The sequence below is a fragment of the Neomonachus schauinslandi genome, chromosome 3 (assembly GCF_002201575.2).
Source record: "Neomonachus schauinslandi chromosome 3, ASM220157v2, whole genome shotgun sequence".
NCBI classification, from domain to species: Eukaryota; Metazoa; Chordata; class Mammalia; order Carnivora; family Phocidae; genus Neomonachus; species Neomonachus schauinslandi.
In genome coordinates this window covers 59,858,988-59,872,319 of record NC_058405.1, presented here as the reverse complement: position 1 = coordinate 59,872,319, position 13,332 = coordinate 59,858,988, and the positions used below count along the sequence as shown (strand labels likewise).

The following is a 13,332-nucleotide window of genomic DNA, read 5'->3' as shown; positions in this document are numbered from 1 at the left end:
AGGGCCACCCTACTTCAATACATGCTTGAAAAAAATACACCCAGTGAATGGACATTCTGTCCCATCTCCAGGCTCACTAAAAATGCCTGGTCTCTGAATTGCTGTACTTCTTATGAATATCTACTTCCCTTCCCATCCTGGCATTCACTCAAGTCAATTAGTCTTTCCTTCTTCTGTATGTCAGAGATTCTCCATCTCTTGTTCTCAGACTTAGGGAATTAATTGCCAAGCCCAGGTTCAGTAACAACCTTCTCCCAATATTATACAATGACAGCTGAGTGCACAAACTAAGCCAGATTATAACCTCACACCTGATAGTTTGCAAAGTGCTTTCACTTACTGCTATCCCATTTTAATTTTCTCAACATCCCAGTAAGATGGGAGCAGTTGTCCTTATTTAGGGGGAAAGGAAAGGCTCACTTAACACTAGGAAGTAGCAGGGTTGGCTTCAATTCCAAATCTCCTGAATCTCCGTAGGTAGCACCCCTGTGCCCTAGGCTATGTCAGGGTGCAGTTAGTCCCCAAGCACATTACATGCTTGGTTCTCAAAGTGTGGTGCGGGTATCCCCTAGGGTCTTGTTAGAAATGCAGATTTTTCAGGCCCCTCCCCAGAGCTACAAAATCAGAATTGTTTTTAACAAGAGTCCTGGCAATTTGTGTGCCCTTGAAACTTTGACAAGAACTGCCCAAATCACTTAAAATCCGGAGTGTTTACTTACTCTTCCCAGAAGCCTTATCATTTCTTATCTCCAGGAAGACAAGATGGGATGTTCTTTTTGCTTTGTATGCAAATTCAGCAAGATCAAAATAAAAGCAACCTCCTGTGCCCTATCAGTTATCAAAAACAGGTTTTTCACATCAGACACTCCCAGGTTATTTTCAACTTTTATTAGTTCATAAAATTGGGTGTTTGTTCTGTGCTTTCTTCCCTCCTCTTTTTTCTCTGGGGAGCCAGTGAACTTTAATAGTTATTATTCCAGGGCAGAGTTACTAACTCTCTAGCTAGTAAGAAGCCCACAAAACAAAGAGGTTTGTTTATGCAGGTTCAAATCCTGGCTCTACCACAGTCTGGCTGTGTAAAATTTCTACCTTTCAGAGTTTTGTGAAAATACAAGATAATGTAATAGAGTACCTAGCACAGTGATTAATTTTTTGCAGACAATAAATATTATGTCACTGGTTGAATAAAGAAATGAATGGATAAACAGGAACTATGGGGAGGAAGGGCTTGAGCAGGAAGAGGCCAGAGGTAGGAAAGGGATAGTTACTGGAGTGTGTTTATTAAATGTTCTTTCCTGTACTTAAAGAAGAGGGGAAGGTGATGAAGGAAGTTTATGGTAATCCGGTTTGAAAACCCAACGGGCAGTGAAGTAATGAAAGTCCCATGGATGTTGGAATGGGGAAATAACTCAAATTGTGCAAAAGTATCATAGACATTACAAAGTACTTTCCAAGCATGAGTATTAGCATTACTGAGAGATGGATGGCAGCATTGTTCTTTAGATTATCTATTCTTTTACTATCCTCTTACTGATTACCTAGAGGTTGCAACATTTGCATTTTTAACAAGCTCTGCAACTAATTCTGATACACATTAATGTTTAAGAACTACTTCTACATTTGAAGGAAGAACCCAAAAATAAGTAAGCTAACAAATGTGGGAAAGAGTTTGCTTTGAGTAAGGTACAGAAAGAACTAAATGAGAAGTTACATGAGCAATGGGAAATTATAAGGCTAGAGAATGGGAAGGGGTCCCCAGTCACAGTATTCTCTTTTGGATTTATTGCATGGTGCCCTGAGTTATAAAGAAGCATATTCTTCTAGAACATATTTGAAGTTCATGATGCAAAACTGGCTATTCTGAAGCTCTGCCACCTTTTAAACTCTACCCAGAGCTGGGCATCCTTGACTTTTAACCAGTTAGCTATGAGGTGCAGTGTTGTCTTAACCATAGAGGAGATAAGAGCTAGTAAAGGTTTCCCCTAATGGAACCATTTGGTTATCGCACATCATGTATACATACACTGTCTTTTGTATAATTCTCAGTATTTTTAAAGGAAAAAAAAAAAAAGGAAGTTTGATTAAAAAAAAAAAATCAACCTCACCTAAACCAGTTTCTAGAGCATTACAATTTTTCTTCAGACCTACTACCAAGGATCTATAATTTAAACTTGGCCCTAGATGATTAGTACCCAGATTCCATGTAGCTGGAGATAGTCAGGAAAAGTCAGACACTGTTTTGGCCCCCAGACCAATAAACTGGTCTCAGGCTACTGCATTCTCTACTGATGGATAAGAAGTCAATGGATATGCAAATGAATTCCTTTTACATCTGTAATATTTTTAAATATTTCAAGCAAAGAAGAACTGCATGATCATTTTAAATTTTTTAAAAAATCTTTTAAGAACTAAATGGTCTTAAAACGGAAAAGAGAAACCCAGCATTTTTTACATGTATAATATTTCCCCCAAGGAATTCCTGTAACATTTTATTCTTCTGTAAACTTTAGAAACAAGCCTGATTTATATCTATTTTGCATTAACCTTTAAGACAGAATCTTCTTACATGTTTGCTATCAAATACCTGTTGTTTTTGCTCTGTTTTGTTTTGCTTTGCTTTGTTTAAAGGGCTATTTTTAGTTTTTTCTGCAATAATATTGACAACTGGGAATGGAGATGGGTTATGATTCTCAAGAAATCATAGGCAAATGCCTGAGACCTAGGGCATAAGCTAAAAAATAGTGACTTTAACTAGGCATTCAAAAACCTAGATAGCCAACAAGTGTAGATACCTTATCTGGAACGTTTCTCTTCAAAAACATACTTACTATTCTAGAAATCATATCACAGGACCACCCAAACTGTATTTTCTAAAACACTGTTTCCCAAAATGGGCTCTGGCAAACACCAGACCTACGAGATGCTTTGTGAAGAAAAAAGCAGTTTGTGAACAAATCAGTTTGCAAAGCTGTGTTTTCTGACAGTGAAGATAAAAATAGTAATTATAGCATTTAACTGAGACTCAGGGCCCTAGCCACATTATTATTCACAAGTAAAATAAAAACAGCCACAGCGATCACTTTGTTCATTCCAAAGGAAAGACATAGCTGGCATCGACATTTAAGAAGGAGGAATCTTTCCATAGTATTTACCATAGAGGAAGTAACTAGAATATTATCTCCATCCTTATTAGCTGCAGAAGGCACAAGCTTCCTCTTGGAGCAATACACAGAGGTCTAGGCTCACACACAAATGCTCCCTAGCACATGTTTTTCCCTCATAGCATTTAGTATATGCAATTATTATCTTTTTTCACTTGTTTCTGTCTCTTCAACTTAGAATGTAACCTCCAAGGGAGGAGCACCATGTCATTTGTATTTGCAGCTGACCTAGCCACATGCTTGACACACCACAGGAATAGGTATGTGTTAAGAAAGTGAATGGTTGGGGCACCTGGGTGGCTCAGTCTTTAAGCATCTGCCTTTGGCTGAGGTCATCCCGGGGTCCTGGGATCGAGCCCCGCATCGGGCTCCCTGCTCAGCGGGAAGCCTGCTTCTCCCTCTACCAGTCCCCCTGCTTGTGTTCCCTCTCTCGCTATGTCTCTCTCTGTCAAATAAATTAATAAAATCTTTAAAAAAAAAAAAGTGAATGGTAAAGTTCCCTAATAAAGACCTGGCTTCTAGGATCTACAGTTTACTAAGAGTCATCAAAAGGATGGATTTTCAAGAGTAGCTAGAAAACTGCTTCATGCAAATGTCTAATATTCTACCTAAAAATCATCAGCTTTTCTTACCAACTTCTCTGCAGGCCCACATTGTATCCACATTGGTCTCATGGAGTTTCATGAGTCATACAAAGTTAGGTCACTGATAAGGGGTCACAGGGATGCATCTGACTTCCAATTCTGCCAGCTAAGAATGGGTCTCTTTGTGCTTTATTTTGTTTTTCCAGGTTCATTGAATTATAATTGGAAAGTAAAAACTATATATAGTTAGGGTATACAATATGATGATTTAATATATGTATACATTGTAATGTGATTACCACAATCAAGTTCATAGATATACCCATCACTTCACATGGTTACTTTTGTGTTTGTGTATGTGTGTGTGTGGTGAGAACACTTAAGATCTACTCTCTTAGCAAAGTTCAAGTACACCTACAGTATTATTAACTATAGTCACCCTGGTGTGCTTTAGATCCCCAGAACTTACTCATCTTATAAATGAAAGATTATACCCTTTGACCAATATCTTCCCATTACCCCAACCCCCAAGCCGTGACAACCACTGTTATACTCTCTGGTTCCATGAGCTTGACTTTTTTATATTCCTCATATCTTTGTATTTTAGATACTGATTGAGATTCAACCACTGGGGCATGAGGAGTAGGTTCTCCACCTAAGCTTTGCCCTTAGTCCTGGGTGCCTGTCCAGATAAGCCTGGGATCAAGACAAAATGCCCCATGGCTCTCAGACATGGAAGAGTTGAGTTTCATGGAGCCCTGGGGTTGGGATGAAGGGGTAGTATTCCCCACACACTGACATATCCACACCGACTTGAACTGATTCCTGGCCTTCTAAAGTGGAAATTTCATTTGCTGCTTAGTCTTACCTTAGTTTAGCACAATTCCCATAAGAGCAAAGGAACTCAATCCAGAGGCCAAAGTGCTGATCCAAAAACGAAAGTAAAACGAGTAATTATAAGAGTCAGTACTTACCTGGTGTTATCCTAGGAGTCTGCACTTTGCTAAGCACTATGCATACATCATTATTGCATTTAATCCCCTCAAACATGCCATGATGCAAATCCTGCTATTGTTCCCATTTTACAGATGAGGAAAGAGAGGCATGATACCTACTAAATCAAACCATGGCAACCCAAGGCAACAATCATAAAGCACTACAGGCCCCTTTCTGCCTTCCATAGATCCAAAATACAACTTAAAGTGACAAAAAAGATGGAAAAACTGGGAACCTAGAAATATTTTTAACTTTTCTGGCCACCCAGTGACCACCTCCAAAAGACTTTATTGTATTGATTTAGCTCATCTCAGATGCACATACCATAGGTCCAAATAGACTCGTATAACTGCATTAGTCATTCTAGATACTTTAATCCATTACTTAATGCATTACTCAGATCCTGGTACCAGGAGGGAATGGCAGGAAGTCAAGGTTGGTTATACATGGATGAAACAATAATAGTCTTGAAAACCCCTGCACCTGTGAAGAAACAGCCAGAATTTGAAAACATCTGACTGTCAAAGTTTTATAGTTTGTCATTTAAAATGCTTGCCACAGATCTTACTTTCAAGCACATAGTATCTTTGCATCACTGATCAACTTCTAAATATTCGTCCTCTAATTAGAGGAACCCCCAATCAAAAATGAGTCACTGACATTTTCCTCAGCATTTTGTTTCAGTAAGCCAGAATAAACACATGGAATTGTTACTATGGAGACCAAAGGTACTGAAGGGACCCAGCCTCTCATTAAAAAATTGACACACCAGCAGGAAAAAAAAATGATGGATGTTGTGGTTATTTTAGGGAAAATCATGTCCCAAATGTTGAGGTTAAGTCAGCCACCTCTTTTCCTCCAGAAAAAAAAAAAGAAGAAGTTTCCGATGCAAATGGTTTGAATTAATGCCATGGATATTTATAACAACAGTCTGGTTAAGGGAACTTATTTGCTATTCATCAAGCAAATGTCCCCTAGGATTAAAGGAGCCCAAAGAAAATATTTTTAAAATAATAAATAAAATGTCTTTTGGGGTGGGAAGCAGTTATATTTGTATTCAACAGCATGACTGCGGGACTGAAACCTCAAAACCCAAGGCCACTGGGACTGGACAATTCTGCAGTGCTTTTGGAAGAGATCAGCAAGACACATGTAACCCAGCTGACGTGTCAGCAGGAGAGCGAGTGTTTTCTTAAGTTGACACCCCAAGTAGTAAATAAGAAAAGAGAAACCAAGAGTGGCCCAATACACAGATCTAAAATTGGAGAGGCACTGACTGTCTCTTTTTTAAACAACTTCCTTACTTGAGATTTGGAGAGAAAAGGTGGAAGGGAAGAAGCTTAACTTTTTAGCATATCACTGAAAAATGCCATCCTCACTTTTCAAAAATAGCACTAGATGAAGAAACGCTGTTTGGGTGAAGCACTATTATACAGTCTCCTCTCCTTCACGGTGCCTCTGGGAGGGAGACCCGCGTGCGCAGCAGTACAGAGAGCCAATACAGGGACCAAAATGTTATGAAGGGTCCATGAAGGCCCCGTGAGGGTGAAGACAGCATCGGTGGCCATGAGCAGAGGGCCAGCATCGGGCTCACCCTCCTGTCTGATCTCCATCTGGAGGCCTGACACCAGGTGACCGGGGACCCTCCTGATCCTGTCTTTAACTATGGATATTTTGTCCAAATGTGGATTTCTAAAAATATTTTTACTTTAAATATTTATTATTTACATAATTTTAAATATTGCATTAAAATAGTACTTATCTTAATTATTGGATTTTTGGTGTTCCCTTAAATTTTGTACCTGAGGCAAGTGCCTCACTACCCTTACCCTACTGCCTTACCTCCTACTGCGGAGGTCCGTCAGGGGCCCTCAAAGGAAGAGCACTTGCTTTCCGGCCCAGGCATTGAGGCACCAAGTGCTGCCTCAAGACAGCATCTTCCACTTAGAGGACGTCCCTTCTCTCAACAAATCAGTCCAAGCAGAACCTACAAGACACACGTCTAAACTGCACCTGAAAGGCAAGATTATAGCTGTGGCTTCAGAGCCCTGGACTCAGACCTTTGTCTGTCACTGGATCAGTCAGGTCTCCAAACTTCAGTTTCCTCCTGTGTTGACCTAGCATAATAAAGAAACCTACTTCCAAGCATCAGTGCAGGAACGCAACGGGGCAGTGCCTGCCAATAACCGAGAAGCGTGTGATCAGTGTCGGCATTGTTACTGTTCAAATCTTGGTTCCTCTGCCGCTCACTTCACCCTCAGAGTCTTTGTTTCCTCTTCTGTAACAAGAGGAAATAATAGTGCTATCTCTCAAGGTTGCCATGCAGATTAAATGCTACTGTACAGGAAGTGTCTGCACACAGTGGTGACTATTACTGCTCGTAATCATGCTAGCTTATTCTTCCTTCTCTTCCTCCTCTTCCTCCTGCTCCAATTCTTCCTCCCATAAACTCCTGCCTCAGCCGGCAGGCCTCTACTCTAGAGTTTACGTAGTTAATACAGTTGCAGTGAGATCTAGAATCAACTCCCTCCACTGTGTGAAGGATCCTTAGGTTGTATATAAACACAAAAATCAATTTACTAGATGCCATCCTTTTAAAAATGTTTTAAGCTATTCAAACATTATTATTTTCTGCATACAATGCCAAATAACCTGTTGAATTGATTTTCTCTCTTTTTTTTTTTTTTTTTTTAGCTTATTTTTTTGGGTTTGTTGTAGACAGAACCCCAGACAACAGAAGAGTTAGTGTACTTCGACTGTTTATAAAGGAGCGGCATAAAAATAATCTTTAAAGCTAAGGGAATGTTAATATTTAGATCCATCTAAGGGAAAACAATAACAGTTTGTGATTTCTTCCCTCCTCACTCCCAGGGCAAACATTTTTAAGGGAGGGTTTTATTTTGTAACATAAATTGTTTTCTATATAACCCTAAAGACATGAGTGATTAATAGTGAGCTATAGAAAGAGATGCCCATAATTAGCAGCTTGGGTACAGTCAGATATAAACATATATTTTGTTTATGAAACATGTAGCTTGAAAAAAAATCACATCTTGTTAGATGTCACAATAGGGTCAAGATGCTAAGGAAAAAGCCATTAAGACAAAGATTTTTAAATAAAGTCAAAATCAGATAGACTACATATGTACATACCTGTGCCACAAAAGCCTGAGACAAAAGTTTATCCAAGTTTATTTCTTCATCATCATCAATATCATTACAATTGTTCCTAATTATTACTTGTATCAACTTCGGTATAACATTGAGATTCTGATCTCAATTTTAACTATACAGACCTTTACCAAATACATAATAACTACCTTGAAGGCAGATAAATAAATGCTTTTCATATAATGGGTCAAGATTTCATGACTGCTTAGTTTATATGGTTTATTATCACTATAATGGAACTAATGACATCTGGCCCTTACTGGGCACCAGACACTGGCCTAAATTCCTTAAATGTATTAAATCCTTTAATCCTTATAAGAATCCCTGTAGGACTGAAATTAACATCCCCACTTTACCGATGAAGACACTGAGATTTATAAATCTTTTTTTTTTAAGATTTTTTTTTTTAATTGAGAGAGATAATGATAGAGAGCATGAGAGGATGGAGAGTCAGAGGGAGAAGCAGACTCCCTGCTGAGCAGGGAGCCCAATGTGGGGCTCGATCCCAGGGCTCCAGGATCAGGACCTGAGCGGAAGGCAGTCGCTTAAACAACTGAGCCACCCAGGCGCCCAAGACACTGAGATTTAGAGAAATCAAGTAACCTGACCACCAACACATTTTATAAGCAGAGCTGGGATTTGAACACAGTTCTGTTGAACATCAAAGCCTGTCCTCTAAACCACTATACTAACCAGAAAACCACCCAAGTTGACAAGGTAACCTCTTTCTGTTCACCATGAACATTCACATATGCTGAGACCAGCCCTCCTCATCTTACTCCAGGCATTCATATGGCCCCTTGGCACATTAGGAAGATTTTCACTCAGGTCAAACAACAGTTAAGTTCCACCATTTTACTGCCTTTGTGAAACAGGAGAGCAGAGATCTTGGCCAGGACTGCTGCATCTGGCCACGCAGAATGTACACTATACAAATCCAGAGAGAGCCATTCACAGAGTAGTATTTGACAAGCACCCGCTGGAGTTGTTCAATATGGCAGCCCTGCCTTTGCTGCTATAAATGTGGTTTGTGACTCCTCAGCAACAACCAGTCAGTGATTGGACAGGAGAAGACACCTGACCAAAAAGAGCCAATCAGATGCTTGCTGTGTACACACACACCAGAGAGACACAAACGAGCCTCCCCAGTGGGGCAGCTGAAGAGGCAGGAGAACTGGGGCGGGGCGGGGAATCAGATCACACACTGCCCAGGCAGAAGCCAGGAATGAAGAGGGAGGGGAAGGGCACACAGGGAGAGATGAAAGAGTTCATGGAGTCCCTTAGAGACAGTGAAAAAAGCCTCATTTTCCCCTTTCCAAGAATCCCCTCAGACCCAGTTATAATTTTCCACCCTGGATTTCTAAGAGACTTTTGTGTATCCTTTCAACAAACCCCTCTTTGTTATTTGCCTGAGTTTAAGGGCATCCTGATCTTTGCAGGAAAGAGAAGTGCCCATTCTTGACCAGACATCATCAAATGGAATTTGTCATTATTATACAAAAAGCGGGCTTGAATCTCAATCCCCAGACTCATGTGTGTAAGAAATGTAACTTTATTTTTCTATAACACAATGGAATTTCTATTTTGAGAGAATATGCTGAAGGGATGGCAGAAGTTAATGCAGGCATTTTAGGAGTCTAGGGAGTTTGAGTAGTACCAAGGAAGCAGGGATGAGTATGGTGGGCATTGAGTTCCCCATCATCCACAGTGGCATCTGCTGAGATGCCCCTCAGCTGCCCAGTCCTGGTCATCATACAACAAATTCACTGCTGTCTGGCCCACCTCCCCATTCGTGCCTTTGCTTTTGGTTCCCCTGTGCTCCTCTCTGGTACCGAGGAATTCACTTACTGCTCCACACCATGCTGGGCTGTGAGAAACTGGGACCATTCAGAAACCCATCCACTTAGCTCAGAGAATGATTCTTCCCACCAGCCAGGCCATGGGAACCTGATGCTGTCCAAAGCCCTTCTTTACACAGTCATTTCTCCTCAGGGAAATACCCAGAAAGTGAGGTGCAGGTCCTGTGTGCATCCAGCCCCCACAGATCTATCTGAGGCTCTAAAGTCATACCTCTCCAAGGTTTGACCTGGGTGAGGACTGGGCACCCATCCTCCTCAGGGATTATCCACACAGAAGCTTCTACATGTGCCCCTACACCCCCTGATGCTTCCTACTCCATGGAATCTAGTCCCCCTCTGAGGTGGGTAGCTTGTCCTCAGTCTTTGGTACTCTAGGCTCATCTATTTTTAATGTCCCACGTTCTTTTCTCTCCTGTGGGAGTTAGGACTTTGGAACCCTAAAAGCCAAGATATGACTTTCATTTCCTGGGTTCATTCCACCTTTCCCAAGGCAAAGAACCCAGACTGGCCTAATTAACTGAATGGAAGCCAGAACCAAGTGACCCAAGAAAATACCAAAAAAAAAAATCTTCAATTGATATTTCAAAATATTGCTCCACCACACTGCATTGGAACCGTTTAGGCTCACGGAGCTTTGTTCTGGCCATAGGCCTTGATTTCACTGTTCTTTTCCTCTAGGTGATGTTGGCCAAGCTGAAGCGGGGCACTTCCAACCTTCCACTAAGCTGATGCCTCTATGCTTCTACCATTTCAAATGTGATCATGGTGATGATGTATGCTAAGCCATTTATTTCGTTTTCCTTAAGATTCACCTTTACAGCAAGTGTCACACTGAGAAATCTGGGAGCAAAGTAAATTGTAAATGGGGATTTGTCCTTTTTCCTGGTTTCACCTTTTCTATGAAAGCTGTGATAAGCATTAAGAGAACTTAAGAAGGTATTACATGGAAAGGGGGCCTATAGTAGCATAAATTTGGGAAGCAATGAGTAAAACAAAGTTAGAATATTCGGTTGTGTTGCATTTTCAGGAATTCTCAGAGCTTTTATAATGCTCAAATGCCTAGTGTAGTGATACACTTATGCATATCCAAGAAGAAGAATGCATATTTACAGTATCTCCCAAACGTCTGACTATAGATCCCTTTTTTTCCAGAGCACATTGCAGGACTAATATTGACAACAAAACAAAAAACTTCAGAAACAGTAGCCTAAGGAATAAAGTTCAAACGTCTTAGCAAGGTATTTAAGGCTGTTGCCATCTGTCTCTAGTCTATTCTTACAACCCCATTGCTTATTATTCCTTTGTTACTCTACATCACACACCACCCTTGTTGGGCTATTAGTTGCCTAAGCAGATGGTACACTTTAACATGCTTGAGTTTTTACTTATACATTGTTCTGCTTACGATGCCTCAAAACATTCTCCTTTATCTCACTTCTCTCTTCTCCATCTGAACTCCTGTCTATACTGCAAAACCCACTCCATAGGGACTCATCTACCCAGTCTCTAAATCACTGTTCTGGGGCGCCTGGGTGGCTCAGTTGTTAAGCGTCTGCCTTCGGCTCAGGTCATGATCCCAGGGTCCTGGGATCGAGTCCCATATCGGGCTCCCTGCTCCGCGGGAAGCCTGCTTCTCCCTCTCCCACTCCCCCTGCTTGTGTTCCTGCTCTCACTATGTCTCTCTCTGTCAAATAAATAAATAAAATATTTTAAAAATAATAATAATAAAAAATAAATAAAAAAAATAAATCACTGTTCTATAACCATTCTTTGTATATTGTAGCACCAATCACTGTGTATTACACATTTCTCTGCTGCCTTCAATAGTTTATAAGTTCCTGGGACCTCCTCTTTGTATCCCCCAGCATCCAGTGAATTGTCTGCCACATGAATGATTATGTACACACTGAAAATTTCATATCAATTTTTCAAACATTTCACAAAATTCCCTTACTTCCCTTCAAACCAGAAAAATGCAGGTATGAATCTGGTGTGTACCTTTCTCTTAAATTTAGAGTCCGTGTTTGAAGCAGGATTCTTATCAGTAGATAAGCATCCATGACTACTAAAGAAGGGATTCTTAAGTCGCTCATTAAATCTTAGATTTTTCTTTTGCCCAATTATAAAATCACAAGTCACAATCACTTTAAAAATTGTATAAAAAAATTGCACATTATCCCCCTTTAAACAAAAAGGGGGGATTGTACTTTATGCCTTCACACTTTATGCTACAGTGCCTAGCACAAAAAAAATATTTGTTGTAAACATTTAAAAAATACTGTGCTCGCTTTAGCAGCACATATACTAAAATTGGAATGATACAGAGATGACCAGCATGGCTCCTGAACAAGGATGACATGTAAAAAGTTATCCTCTCTGGGAGTGATGATAAGCCCCTGCCAAATGCCAGTTCTTTCCCCCAGTCCAAAGAGCTGACCTGCATGCTCCCTGCTATTCCCTGGGCTCATCAGGCTTTCCCTCTGGATCTTCTTTCTTTGGTATTTTCATCTGCCTCCTAGTGCCCAGGCATCTCCAGCAAAGCAGAGACACCTACAGACTGGTGGTCTGCACTCATGTCCTCCTTTACTTGCCCCATTGCCCCTCTGCCATTTCCTCCTCTCACCAAGACTCAGAGGGAATTTGTTCATTTTGCCAACAACTTTCAGACACTTTCAGTTCAGCAAAGAGGTTGACTTAACTTTATTCCCTCGTGGGAAAAGAAACATGACATTTTTCTCATTATTAAAGCACTACTTTTTCTTGCTACAAAGGGAAAATTCAACATCATACAGCCCCCAAATGCAACTTTTAATTAAATGGCACTTTTCCTCCACATTTTAAAACCTTCTTTGGTGCGTGCGCGCACGCATGCACACACACACACACACAGATGGAGGAGGCAGGGAGTTTCTCACAAGGCTCTAAACACCTCAGTTCTGCATCCGGGGTTATTTCAGCATCGGCCCCTGCCCTACACCTTCCCCTGCTTCCTACTGTTTTCCCGTTCTACAGTCCTGCCCCTGGCAATTTGGTTTCCTTGGCAATGCTGCAAGCTTATGCCCACAATGCCTTTGTGCTTGTGATTTCTGCGCTCATCCTTCCAGGCTTCCAAACCCAGCTCAGGTGCTCCCAGAGAAACCCTTCACTGACTACAGGTTGCACAGTGATCCCTCTCTAACCCACATGGTATTTTAATGCTATAGTGCCTATGTTTACATTTATTCAAATTTTTTCTAGCCTTATGCTCATTGACCCTCCAACCAGCCAGACAGTGAGCTAGAGAGAGGGTATGGGCTCTGAAGTCAGCTGTGGGCTCTGGAGCCTAATTTCTGAGCTACGTGAGGCCCAATTTCATTATTTGTAAAATGAAGTAATAAACACCCACCTTTTGCAAAGTTGAGAGTTGCTCTGAGCATTAAATGAGGTCCAGCATGTGAAATTCCTCACCTTCTTGCCTTTCGTCAACTGTCTTCCTGCTCTCCTGAGGGCAGGATCAGATCCTACACTGGTTCCCGGGTTCATAGAATGCCTAGCACAGTAACGCAGGACATGATCAGCAGC

The 13,332-nt window shown here is 40.9% G+C and overlaps 1 pseudogene; it reads left to right on the top strand.

Moving 5' to 3' along the window:
- The first annotated feature begins 12,051 nt into the window (after positions 1-12,051).
- Positions 12,052-12,150, top strand: LOC123324426 (annotated as a pseudogene).
- Positions 12,151-13,332: the final 1,182 nt, after the last annotated feature.